General features: G+C 37.7%; 1 long non-coding RNA gene across 1 annotated transcript; it reads left to right on the plus strand.

Moving 5' to 3' along the window:
• Positions 1–683: 683 nt before the first annotated feature.
• LOC105440989 lies at positions 684–10,193 on the plus strand. The gene is made up of 3 exons (XR_971876.2): positions 684–881; positions 8,041–8,142; positions 9,117–10,193. It is a non-coding gene; the product is annotated as an uncharacterized LOC105440989 (long non-coding RNA).
• Positions 10,194–13,227: the final 3,034 nt, after the last annotated feature.

A 13,227-nucleotide genomic window follows, 5' to 3' on the forward strand; every position in this document is an offset into this window, starting at 1 on the left:
TTCTCTCTCTCTGTTTCTAAGTCTTTCTCACTAACTGCACGCATTTCTTTTATTATTATTAAGCATTTAGCTGAACATTTATTCCTTACTCTCTCTTAGTCAATCTTTTTTTCAACAGTGCATTTACGGAGCTCTATTATAACTGTTTTGCTTACCATTTAATCGCAAGATTTGGTTCTGATTATAATAAAAATTATCCAATGCTAGTGCGTCTTTACTAGCTAAGTTGTTGATATATCTGTATATATAAACAGAAGATTATCTCTGTCTATGCGAACGCTGATTCGCGTAGAGAATCTTTTTGTATGTGATTTAAAAATAATAACAAATATATTCGAATGAACGAGATATTTAACAGCAAACTTATAATTCACGTGGGTTCCGGACAGTTCATCGCGCGTACCCATTACTTACATGTATGAGCTGCAGGCTTCGACTCGGAGGGCTACTTAGATATACAACTCACTCCAAGATCCTAATGAAATGATCGATAGAATGCAGACATAATCTGTCCGCTCTTGAGGCTCTTTATGCATATATTGTACTCAGCCTGACTTTGCCGACGATAGATGCACACAGCCTCAACTCGATTGATAATCAACATTGATCAACGGAACATTCAGTATTTGTATACAGTAAATATCGTTCATTTTATTTCTGTACTTTTTTTTCCGTAGGATCCCGTCGTGTTGCTGTCGTCGTTTACTCCATATCTAATCTTCAACTGGAATACAACAAAAATCTAACGATGTGGCTCTTTCAAGATTCCCAGCCAACCACATTTGAGTGTTCAGAATGTGTAATTCAATGCAACGACGACCTATATGGAATGGACAGTGTAGACCGATGTAAGCTAATTAAGTTCCTCCAGAAACCAAAAGGTAAATACGTAAAGCCGAGTAAGATCAACTTATAATTTCCTTATCAATAAAACAAGTTTGTTTTATTGCAAATAAAAGGGGTTATAGGTCTACATCCCCAATCATAAGGCAAAAATACATACAATTAAAGAGACAACAGGATAGGCAGGATTTCTTTTTAATAAGAAGACGACAGACCCGGCCCGCGCCATAACGGCACTGTTCCCTTAACCCTAATAAGGCCGGGGGGGGCATTATGGCCCCCCTCCACGATTTTTCTGATTGCTCGGGAACGCATATGGATGGCGCCCCGCCGCTCGCTGACTTTTTTCTTTCGAGTCTTGCGCATCTTTCAAAAAAAAAAAATGAAAATTGGACCAACAGTTACAAGGTCACGTGACCTTTTGTCTTTGCATGTCAGCCCGAAAATCGCTTAATTTTGTGATTTGTGTACAAAACATATGGAAATGTCATTTTTCGTAAAACTTGGTTATTGGGTCTTGTTTAAAGTTTAGGTGGTTGTTTTTGGAGTCAAAATAGTTGAATTGTAGTAAGAAATGAAATAAAACAACAAAAACATTAAAATACATAAGTTAAAAAAACATTGAAATACATAAGAAATTATAAAAACAAGAGATAACATAAGGAATAAGCTAGCTCTTCCAAATTTTTTTGTCGTATTTTATTCCATTTGGTCTAATGAAGATATGTAGTGAAAAAAAATGCTCAAATATGAATATTATATGATTTATTGGCAAAAATGTGATTTTATGACTTTATTTGCATAAATCACCATAAATATGCAAATAAGTGAATTTGAAAGTATCATATTATTCTATACACTTCACTTGACAAGCATGCACATTTTCGCGGAGATCGGCTGCTTCACGGCCGAGATCTTAATGGGGGGGGGGGCCATAATGCCCCCCCGGCCGTACTAAGACCTCAAATAGCCCGGCCTTTTTAGGGTTAATAGTATGACCAATAAAAATGAATTTGAGGAAGATATTTACCTCTAAATGTTATAACTTGACCATTATGCGATGCGTGGATTCAATTTGAAATAATCTAGCCCACCCTTGATATTCGATAGTTTTCATTCATGGTCAAATTCGCACATTCTTCAGCCGAATTAACTTGTTTTTCATTCGAAATTCTTATGTTTTGCACGCTTCCTCAAGCGTTCATTCAAATTAGCACAACATGATCATGTGATCAATTAATACTGACGATCGTACATTTAAAATTCCTTTTCAACATCCAATACAGTCACAGTAAAATGAAGATAATAAATAGATTACCCTAAAAATAACAGTTAATATTAAAGGAGGTGACATAAATAAACATATGGTAGTGTGCCCATATTTCTTGCGTGGCCTAAATTCGTGGACATTTCCATATCTCAAGAAATCTTTGAAATTTCAAAAATCTGATACTACCATTAAAAAGAAAAACCTAACACAACCTAAAGACACAGTTTTGTTTGAAATTGGGTTTGAACAAATTAAAGTATTGACTAAAGATCGGCAAATTTTGCTGTTTATCGTGTCCCTGTCGATAATTTTGAACTTACCGACAAGGGTCTAGGAATCGACATAATCGTAAAATATAAAGTGATACCAACTGATTGGGTGATATTTTTCCTTTAAAATATTATGCAATCGTTTTTATATGTTATGGATCCATTTTTATGCCTCCGTTACGAAGTAGCCGGAGGCATTATGTTTTCGGGTTGTCCGTCCGTCCGTCCGTCCGTACGTCCGTACGTCCGTCCGTCCGTCCGTACGTCCCGTTCTCGTGATCGCGTTATCTGAAGAACCGATTGATGGATTCCTGCCAAACTTTGGTCATGTATGTATCTTGCAGAGCCGATGAACTGATTAGATTTTGGGGTCACGAGTTCAAAGGTCAAAGGTCACAGGGCTCATTATGTATGCAAAAACAGCTCGTGATCGCGTTATCTGAAGAACCGATTGATGGATTCCTGCCAAACTTTGGTCATGTATGTATCTTGCAGAGCTGATGAACTGATTAGATTTTGGGGTCACGAGTTTAAAGGTCAAAGGTCACAGGGCTCATTATGTATGCAAAAACAGCTCGTGATCGCGTTATCTGAAGAACCGATTGATGGATTCCTGCCAAAATTAGGTCATGTATGTTACTTGCAGAGCCGATGAACTGATTAGATTTTGGGGTCATAAGGTCAAGGTCAAAGGTCATGCGGCTCATTATGTATGCAAAAATAGCTCGTGAACGCATTCTCATTAGAACTGACAAATGGATTACTATTTAACTCGGGACATCTTGTAGAGCCAATGAACTGAGTAGATGTTAGGGTCATGAGGTCAAAGATCAAAGGGTCATATATGTATATGAGAAATTGCTTGTAATCACGATATTCTGAGAAACTGTTAATGGATTACAATTGAACTTGAATTTGAAAAATTTCTTCTGTTTTTGTTTGTAAAATTGCTCTATGACGGAGGCATCATTTCGACTGCGCGCAGTTGAAGTTCCATCTAGTTTAAAGATACATCAGCTGCAAACTCCAGTGCGCGAATGAGGGTCTCGGTTTTTCAATAACTTTTCCGTCAGTTATAAAGCTAATGCCGATCCGACATCGAATTTTGAGATCGCGATATCTCTGCCTTACTTCGAATCATCCGGTCATCGAGTCGTTTCAGGTGATTGCGCTACCCGTTTTGTGAAAACATGCCCGTTTATTCACGAAATGTCGGGGTTAATGTTTGGGAAATAAACCCCCTCTCAACTACAAATAGCCTGATACAATTTAACCTACGCTTTGTGAGAACCCTACGACAAATCTACGAAAGTGGCGTGATGTTCCGTTATTGCTTCACGAAAGGACGTGTAACGCCAGTGGCGGATCCAGGGGGGGGGGGGGGGGGGGGGGGCCGGGCCCCCCGGCCCCCCACCCTGGGAAAAAAAAGGGGAAAAAAGAAGGGGGGACAAAAAAGGGAAAAAAAGGAGGAAAAATAAAAGAAGGGAAAAAAAAGAAGGAAAAAAAAGAAGGGAAAAAAAGAAGGGAAAAAAAAAAGAGGAAAAAAAAAGAGAGAGAGAGAAGAGAAGGGAAAGAGGAGAGAAAGGGAAAGAAAGAAGAGGAAGAAGAAAAGAAAAGGGGAAGAAGTGATCGGGGGGGGGGGCGAAAGAGCCTCGCCCCCCCTCCCCCAATCAAAAACATAAGAGAGAAGAAAGGAAATAGAAAGAAGGGGGTATCAGTTGCAATTTTTCCGCCAACAAGTTGTGGATCGGGTGGGGGGTGGGGCCAAATGCCCTTGCCTCCCCCCGCCCCGTTAACAAAAAAGAGAGAAAGAAGGAAAAGGAAAAAAGGAGAGCTAAAAGAGACCGAAAAAAGGTGAAAAGAAGGGGATATAGAACATTTGAATTTAATACCGCCAACAACGTGTGGGGAAGGGTGGGGGCCGAAATGACCTTGTCTCACCCCCCCCCCCCCCATCAAATCTTAAAGAGAGAAGGAAGGGAAGGGAAAGGGAAAGAGGAGAGAAAGGGAAAGAAAAAAGAAGAAATAAGAAAGGCGGACGAGATCAGTTGCGATTTTTCCAGGGGATCAGGAGCCTCCAGCTCCCCCCCCCCCCAATTTTTTTGGGAAAAGCATTTTAAAGAGAAATAGAAAGAAAGAGAGCAAGAAAGAAAGAATAGTTAACTACCAGTGTCACAAACAAATAAGGTATTAAAAATTGCTCATCTGACCGTAATTAAACGCCTAAAACCCCTGAGCTTCCGGGGGCTCTGGCCCCGGGACCCAACCAAGGGCCTGAGGAGGGCCCCTGAATGCTTATCTGACCGTAATTTGCCTTCAACCCATGAGTTTCCGGGGGCGGACAAGGTATCAAAAGATGTTCGTCTGACCGCAGGCGCGTAGCCAGGGGTCAGTGGGGGCGGCCCCACCCCCAAAAGAAAAGACGCCGACCAAAAAAAGAGAGGAGAGCAAGGAAGAGGACGTATGAAGAAAAAGTAGTAGACAAAAAACATTTTTTGAAATTCAGACAAGAATTAGAGTCGAAAACTGTACAATAAATCGTCTTGTTCCTCTAATAATTAAATAAAATGTCATAGCTTCCGCGCTTCGCGCAGGAGGTGGGGTAACTGTATTCAGACGAGGATTAAGAGTTGAGAACGGTACAACGAATCGTCTTCTTTCTCTAATGATTTAATGAAACGTAAAAGCCTCCGCGCTTCGCGCGGGAGGGAAAAAACTGTATTCAGACGAGCATGCGCGTACGCAGGGGGGGGGGGGGGGTTTATTGAAGCAACAAAAAAACACTTTTGTGGTGTTTTTTTTTTTTTTAAATTACCCCCCTCCCCCCCCCCCCCCCTCCCTAAGAAATTCTGGATCCGCGCCTGTGTAACGCAACCATCCCATCAGACGCGATGATCCAATGATTAAAAGTGAGCCATATCTCCGTTATTCTTTGACGGTAAATATTTCTAGGTGCACCAATTTTTGTTCTAAAACGTTGACGTCCATTTGTTAATGATTGAACTATTAAAATAAACATATGCAGTATAGTAGAAATCATGGATACAAATATCCTATTTCCTAATTTTTGTTAAAGAATCTTCGCAAACTTTGTTCACCCAATCACAGGCGCGGATCCAGTATTTTCCAATAAAGGGGGGGGGGGGGTGGGGGGGGGGCGGAAATTTAAAAATCGCGCAGATAGTTATTTTAACTCAACTTACCAATAAGCCTACTGACAAGGTCGTATTAGAAGCACTGTACTAGCTCGTGGTAGGTCTATGCTGGTACCTAAAATAACAAGCGGGAACACTTTTGGAAAGGGGCAGGTTCACGTCACGTCTCTTGTCCGATATCAACATTCCCCGTTTTCAAGTTATGCTCGCGCGCAATTTTTTAAACATTTTCATCAGTGGGGGCTGAACCCTCTTGCCCTAATATCGATCTTTTTTGGTTTCACAATTCGGCGAGCGAGCGAAAATTTGAGCATATTTATGTTGTGAAAGTGTTTTTTGTCACCAAAATATACGAGATAAGATATACAAAATGCATTTTGATAATTTTACATTTTCGGGGAAAGGGAGGCTGCAACCCCATCCCGCATTAACTGCAGGTGTTATGAAATGAAATCAGAACCCCCTACAAGTATTCAACCAAATCTCACGAATCAAGTTTGAAAAATCAAGAATATTTCTGCTTCAGAGGGGGGCACATACCCACTCAGACTCTCCATCGCTTTATATTAGGGGCATGTTTAATGATGAGTGGTAAAGGGGACACTTATCGAAAGGGATAAAGAAAATTATTAGAAAATAAAAGGAGCATGTTTCAAGGTACAAACTACAACAGGTAATTATCAAAGGTTAAAATAGGGCACTTCTTACACCTGACAGAAGGCACTCACCAGAGATGAAAAGGGGCAATTATGAGTATGGAAAATGGGCATTTGTCGACGGAAAAGGGGCATCTATCAGAATTTGATAGAGGCATTTATCAGAGGTGAAGTTGGGATTTTATAAAAAAAAAAGGTATAGGTCCCTTATTAGAAAGGAAAAGGGGCACGATTAAAAATAAAAGGGGCAGTTATCAGAGGTAAAAATGGGCACCCATCAGAGATGAAAAGAGCACTTATTAGGAGGGGTACTTTTCATAGTAAAATGAGCATCTCTCATATTTGATAGGGGCAAATATCGAAAGTAAAGAGCGCACTTATCTAAAGTGATAGTAACCCACCCCTGTCGCTCGCCCCATCATCTAAAAATCCAAAATAATGTGCCCTTTTCAAATTTCTCACCAAAGATTGATGACCTTTGTATTTTAACGCACGGGCTGTTTTAACGTTTAACTTCGAATCCGCGGCTCGGGATTTTATGCGGCCGGCCCTCTCTATTCAACGTCTCTTAAGCCTTCTGGAATGACGTACGAAATAACCCTTCATGATGTTTATAAATATCATTAACATTTTATGCGGGTTCATTCTAAAATGAAGAATGTAGAATGTGCATTCGGTCATTTACGGTAGAACTTTTTCAATTGTGCGTGACCCCTCCATACCAAGATATTAGATGATATGCACTTACATGATTGGAATTTAATGCTGACAACATTAAATCAATCATTTCAAGCAATTTGTTCCATTAAATCAAATGTTTACACACGTAACAGACCAAGTTTAGCCCCCAAAGGCATATTAGAAAATACCGCCCTCTCTTGTTGTATTTGCGCCATACCTATACAAAATAGACAGGGTTTTGAGCCCAACTTTAGGTTAACATTACTGAAAAAACCTGCAAAGTATGCACGTGGGATCTAGTGAATTTGGATTTAGGGATATATTAACCACCTTTTGAAAACATTTTGAAGTTCTGCCCGTCACCGGAGTGCAAGAGTAAAAGATACAGGTCCATGTCCCATAGTCTATTAGTATAATATCACAGCGCCCCTCCCCCCTCCCCATGCACTTGTCAAAATATTTAGGCAGTAATTGATTTTGTTTTGCCAGTGAATATAGAAGGCTTATATGAAGTACACAAGTATTTTCATTTCCAATTGATGCAACTTCATATCATTTATCATTTGTGATTTATTCTCCAAATTGAAATACACGAATAAAGTACTTACATTTTTTTCCCTAGTGGAAAATTACGAATGAAATTTTTCAGCAAAAATGCATACTCATTGTTTTTACTCAAGATGCCTAACGTAAGAGAACTATTGCAAATTGCCAAACTTACCCTTTTAAACATCTACTCTAAATTTTCAAGACTAATATTTCTTTGTTAAAACTGGCCATAATATTCGACAATTACTAGGCAATTTAACATTGTTTTTATTATGTTTTTTGGGTGAAATATGTAAAAATTGAAGGATACACTGTTAAATATGATACAAATGAATCAACATGATTGTCATGTATTTTTTAACAGATGTTTGCGAGAGAAGTTGTAGAACCTCGAGAAAATGGTTAGTTGTGTTGGAAGTGAACGTCATGCCAGCTCCTGTCATTTATCTGTCTACTTTGAAGACCATGCTCTTTCAATTAAGTAAAAAAAACAAAAGAACAAGGGCTGGCAGATTTTGTGAGGAGTACTGTATTGGAAGTACATTGAGGTAGTAGAATTTCAACTGATCAAAACATTTGCGATCATGCAATATCACCAATGCTATCTTTTTATTTAGAAAAATACAGATGGCTACGGCGACTGTTTGGGTGTCCCACAAAAACCAAGGTACGGGAGAACGATGGCAAATAAAGGAATGAGAGAACCATGGTAACGACAGGTACGTGACAATTATGATGGTAACCGTGGTACGGGAGAACCATGGTTAACGTGGTACTGAGAACCATTGTAACATCGAACCGTGGTAATTCGGTGTTACCATGGTTCTCAGTACCATAGTTACCATGGTTACCTTGGTTCTTTGTCCAAATTATCATCCGCCATAAGAACCATGGTAAACCACGGTTTAGAACCATGGTAGGTCCATGTTTTTTTTGTATGAGGATACGTTTCAACGTATAGCGTAAAACAAATAGCATAGGCTCGATCTACTCGTACTCGTTCTCAGTTAGCGGAGTCTGATCTTCAAATCGAATTCGAATTGAAGTTTGCGCTTTGGTCTCCATTCACTTTGGTCTCCATCACCCGATTCCAATTAAACGGGCTGATCTGACGCGTTAGAGGTACGGATAAAAAAAATCACAGGCGGGATACATATCGGATAGGCTGCTTGCCTGATTTACGCACTCGTATTCTGCACGAGCATTCCACGGTAAGTTACTCTGACAGAATATCCAGAGACAACGATATACAGTAGCAGAGTAGCGCGTGCGCGCTGGATCACAAATTGTTCAGTATATTACTCTGGCCTTCTGATGACCCAGATGACAAATAGGATCTGTATCATGCTCTTGCGATTTTATAACCTGGATGATAGGATGACTAACATGGATTACTTAATATTGAGCATTTTTGAGTGATCTCTTTCAGTATCTGACTGTGTCGATTATTGGTATCAAGTTGTCCAATACACATATGTGTGTGTGCAGCGCATATGACTTTAAGCAAGATTATATTAAGTCAATTTGTCATCATTTTTTCTGAATATAAAAGCGTCACATTTTGCACCACTTCTCGTGTACTTCTCGCACAAAGTAGTCACCAGAGGAGAACTGAACCTCGTTTTAAATTTTTTTTTTCCCCCTTTATATTTCATATATTTTCCGTCACCGGGTCGTCTACCGTCCAACAAAGATTTCGACGATCTTTTGGTGGAAGTTGCCACAACAGTCCGCAAAAAAGCAGAAATCGACACATTAGGGAAGAAACTTGGAATATCCCTGGGTGATATTCAAGGGTACTTAGCAACTAATTACAAAGACCAGGAGGTAACACATTATGGAACTCTTCAAATGCTCCGGGACTGGCAAAAAGGTCAAACGAAATCTACCGAGCGAGGAGCTTTGAAGACTGCTTTGGAGGAATCTGGACAAATTCATCTTGCTGATGATCTCTTTCCTTCCAGTCAGTAAATACATGAAGCATAGCAGGAATCAGTCGTGGTTCTAGAAAGACTGATGGGGTCATGCTTTGGTCATTGAAGCAATGATGTTTGCTACATTTCTACCATAGTGAATGTATATCATATCGACTATTAGGTTTTTATTTATTTTTCGCAAAGTTCAATTATTTGGTGTTATCAATCGTTTTGTATCACTCTTGTCTCAGGAGAAGAGTGTTTGTGTGGGTGCTGTTTTTTATGACAAATAAACATATATGTATATATTTGTCTGTGTGGACCCAGAAGGGATATTATTTTACACAAAGTTAAGTACGGATAGATGTGGCTATTATTAGATGATCTGCCGCGCAGCGAAGCTCGGCAAAATTAATTTCACCAGAATATATCTTTTTGGGTGATCCGCCACGAAGCGTGGCAGATCACCTATTGATTTCGTCAGAAGCTTGTTTTCTTTTTCTATTCTTTCTGCATGAATTTTGTATTGTGGATGTCTCATAAATGGCATGGCTAATAACCATGAAACTGTCATGGCATGTTGCATGTGCATGATTATTGTGCATAACGAAGAGATCTTTTTTTATCACTAATGCGTGACGTCATCTAGGCGCCATTTTGTTAATTTCTAATATTGACCATATTTCATTTATACATTGTCATTTCTGAATGATTTTGTATATGCATAAACTTGAGGTCACGGGTAAACCTCTGGTCACAACCATGTCCGTGCGCGCGTACGCGTTTGTCAAAATTCAAAATTGGTCAAATGCTTCTTGTACCAAATTAGGGTAGGTGTGGGGAATTGGAGACCCTTAAGCACATTTGCATAATTTACATAAACATGAAAAATGTTACACATACAGAAAGTTTTGTATTCTCTTCAGTAACTTCTTCTCTTTATTTGGTAACAAAATTGTGGTCATGATGTAACTGATTAATAAGATAACAATGATTAATGTCGTCATCACCAGAGGTCTCTCATTACCTACATGTGTAGGTAATAAGGGACCGTTATAAATCAAGACATTTTAAATACAATTTGAATGAAAATGGGATTGTTATAGTTAGTTCAAACACTTTTTGAAAGTGTATTTAAAATGTCTTCAGTAGAAAGTAACAACAAATGACACAAGGAAAGACGGAAAGAGAAAGTGATAGAATGATTAAAACAAAGAATAACATAAGAGAAGGTGATAGAAGGAAGGAACAAAGAATAACATAATGAAAGACAAAATGATAAAGAATAGATAATGGAAAGATAGAAGAAGAGAAGAATAAAGATGGAAAAACAAAGAATAACATAAGGAATGCTAGGAAGAAAATGACAGAACGATAAAAACAAAGAATAACATAAGAGAAGGTAATTGAAGAAAGAAACAAAGAATAACATAAGGAAAGACATAAAGAGATGGTGATAGAAGGAAGAAACAAAAAATAAATAAAGAAAGACAGACAGAAAGAGAAAGTAATGGAATGATTCAAACAAAGAATAACATAAGAGAAGGTGATAGAACAGTTGATTTGTAATTGTCCTTTATTATCTACACATGTAGGTAATGAGAGACCTTGGTGATGACATCATTAATCATTGTTATCTTATTAATCAGTTACATCATGACCACAATTGTGTTACCAAATAAAGAAAAGAAGTAACTAAAGAGAATACAAAACTTTCTGTATGTGTAACATTTCTCATGTTCATGTAAATTATGCAAATGTGCTTAAGGGTCTCCAATTCCCCAGATCTAACCTATCCGATTTTACTCAATTTTTGTTTGCTCTATTTTTCTTGTTCTTCTGCATCTATCAAAGGCAATTTTTTTTGTGTGGGCATAGCCTTTAAAGAAAAACATTGAAATTTGATTCGTATTTCATAATGTTGTAGCTGAGACTTTACTCCACAAATGTACAAGGTTCAATTTTTGATCAGAAGATGGAATCGTGGTCAAATTCCGATTTAAGATGAAAACTGCAATATGTCCCATTCAGTTTGTGTTATATTCCCGTCATGGATAGTCATTTATGAATGATATGAAATGGCAGTATGTGTGAATACCCATTTCACATAATTATATTGGTGTGAATGAGCCTTTAGTCACTTGCATATTCTCTTGCAAAGTGTAAACACAGTACCGAAGTTGTTTATAAATGTAAACACGACCTTTTTTTCTACGAGAAAGACCTGTATGACCTCGCACTGATAATAAACAGTCTGTGGTCAAGCTTGCAGGTCTTGTATATCATGGGTAAACACAAGGAAAAGTAGTCTACTTATGCAAAGATGTACATAGAACATGTATTTTACTATTTTACATCGAAACAGCATAAATTTATTTCTAAGCAGCAGATTATGATTTAAGTACGTATGTAATAGCTTTAAGGATGAAGTTGAGTTCTGGTCATGCGATTTCATTGTGAAAGAAACGGTGTGGAATCGACCAGAAAAGGTTGATCATCTAGCATATAAGAATTTGTGTGTATTGCAAGGTTCTGGAATCATCTAAATGATAAGAAATTGGCCAAGTCTTGGTAAAGTTACAAACACTGTACACAGAAAGATGTATATGGGACTACACGAACACGTGGCGTAAAAAACCTACCCCCCGAGTTTTACGATGTACATGACATATTTAGAATATGAAGGCATTTGAAGAGCCATGCTTTTCAGGGAACATATGTCTTATTTGATGTTCTTCCACACTTGCATAATAAGAATGATAACGCTCACAAATTTTTTTTCACCTCTTCCCAGAACTCAAATTTCTCTTTGAATACATTTAAATATATTTGTACTATATTTATGAGGCGCAATAGATCATTTAGCTAAGTAATATCAGTTATTTAAGAAGAACAAAAATGAGTGGTCCGATTATTTTGTGGAATAATTCAGGTTTACACTTACCCAGCAGTTTACAAGTTTGGGCTTGATGTTTTCTTTCACGGATATGGCAGAAAAAAACTTTCTATTTAACGTATACAGTGGAACAAGAGCACAGATAGCATTTTATTTCATCAGAGAAATAATGCTTTTCCTTTACTGCCTTACTCCAGCTAGATAGTTTTGGATTTTAAATGGAACCTAGAGCAAGGGATTAATGTCTTTACTATTTTTCCTGTCGCTTTATTGCATAGTTATGAATATTATTATATCAAAAGTAAAACTAACATAATTTCAGATGATTCAAATAATCATTTCATGCATCTAATTTCAATTGTGGGTTTAGGGGAATCGAATCTCGCATTGAGTTTATACATGTGTTATGTCTCGATGAAAGCGGCAGATCACGTAATTCGTCTTCGTGACGAATTCAATGTCTAGTTATCATTGTTATTGTTATTATGTTAACGCAAAATAGTAATACTATTCTTATTATTCAAATTATATTTTTGTCATGATCACTTTTGTTACACTTAGTATTTTAACACAACAGTATATCGTCTATGAATTTGAAAATATTTGTTCTTTATTTGGTACGTGCCCGAGTGAGAGTGTTTTTTGAAATAATTATTTAGCTTAAATAATGTAAATATGATTTTTGATAATATGAATATAGGGTATCGAATTTAATCTTGACTGTTTTGCAAATGAATATAATGCCTGACAGACGTGTAACTTGATTTTGTACCCTTTAACAAAAAAACTTACTGTCCTTATTTTTGTTATCGTTTTATCCTTATCATCGTCATTATCTTTTTCACTACATGTGCCCAGGATCTATTGCTATTCTACATCCAAGACGTCTACCCAAACTCTCAATTCATTGCCGACATATTATCAAGAGAAAAAAGGATATGTTAATATTTGTTCTCTCTTTCAACCCAAATGTGGTTATTTCTAAGAACCTG

This window comes from Strongylocentrotus purpuratus, unplaced genomic scaffold (genome assembly GCF_000002235.5).
Source record: "Strongylocentrotus purpuratus isolate Spur 01 unplaced genomic scaffold, Spur_5.0 spur5_scaffold_18, whole genome shotgun sequence".
Taxonomy (NCBI): Eukaryota; Metazoa; Echinodermata; class Echinoidea; order Camarodonta; family Strongylocentrotidae; genus Strongylocentrotus; species Strongylocentrotus purpuratus.